The 1,143-nt window shown below is 36.5% G+C and overlaps 1 non-coding gene across 1 annotated transcript; it reads left to right on the top strand.

Annotated features, from left to right (window-relative positions):
* Positions 1-211: 211 nt before the first annotated feature.
* LOC126063324 (U6 spliceosomal RNA) lies at positions 212-315 on the top strand. The gene has a single exon (XR_007514269.1). It is a non-coding gene; the product is annotated as a U6 spliceosomal RNA (small nuclear RNA).
* The last annotated feature ends 828 nt before the right edge of the window (positions 316-1,143 follow it).

Genomic DNA, 1,143 nt, shown 5'->3' with positions numbered 1-1,143 from the left:
TCCTTGACCAGGGGAAGATCGATGCCAAGGACCTTCTTCCATAGCTGACAGAGTGAGAAATTCTTCCCCTAGAGCTGACGCCCTGAATTTGGGCTTGTAACCTACTAGACCGTGAGAGAATAAATTTCTCTTTGTTAAAGCCATCCACTTGTAGTATTTCTGTTATAGCAGCACAAGATGACTAAGACAGTAACCAAAAAATAATTTAACAGTGCTCACTTCAGCAGCACATATACTTAAATTGGAACAATACAGAGATTAGTACGGTCCCTGTGCAAGGATGACAGGCAAATTCCTGAAGTGTTCCATATTTTCACATCATACCGAAACATTGGGGACACAGAAAATACTGTGCACAGAGGCCAGTTTATGGCAACAAATGCACACGTCAAAAATGAAGAAAGGAACAAAATTGAAACATTAGCTTTACAACTCGGACAAATAGAAAGAGAAGAGCAAAAGAAGCTCACAGCCACCAGGGGAAAGCAAATAATAAAGATCAGAGCAGAAATAAATGAAATAGAGAATAGAAAAACAATAGAAAGAATCAACAAAACCAAAAGTTGGTTCTTTGAAGGGATCAACAAAATTGACAAACCTTTGGCCAAATTGACAAAAAAAAGAAGAGGAGGAAAATAACCCAAACAAGAAATGAATGGATGACATTACAACAAACCCGACTGAAATAAAAAGGATCATAACAGACCACTATGAAAAACTATACTCCAACAAATTTGAAAACCTAGAGGAAATGGACAAATTTCTAGAAACACACTACCTTCCTAAACTAACACAAATTGAAGTCGAAAATCTGAACAGACTCCTAATAACAGAAGAGATTGAAAAGGTAATAAACCCCCACCAAAAAAAACCCTGGCCAAGATGCTTCATTAGAGAATTCTACCAAATATTCAGAGAACAGCTTGCACCAGTACTACTAAAACTATTTCAGAACATAGAAGAGGAAGGGATACTTCCAAATTCATTCTATGAATCGCATAACCCTAATACCAAAACCAGGCAAAGACACCACAAAAAAAGAAAATTACAGACCGATATCTCTCATGAATACAGATGCAAAAATTCTCAACAAAATTCTAGCCAATAGAATTCAACATTGTGTGAAAAAAATAATACACCACA

This window comes from Elephas maximus, chromosome 19 (assembly GCF_024166365.1).
Source record: "Elephas maximus indicus isolate mEleMax1 chromosome 19, mEleMax1 primary haplotype, whole genome shotgun sequence".
NCBI classification, from domain to species: Eukaryota; Metazoa; Chordata; class Mammalia; order Proboscidea; family Elephantidae; genus Elephas; species Elephas maximus.
Note: the sequence above shows the minus strand (reverse complement) of the source record. Positions and strands in the feature narration are given on the sequence as shown.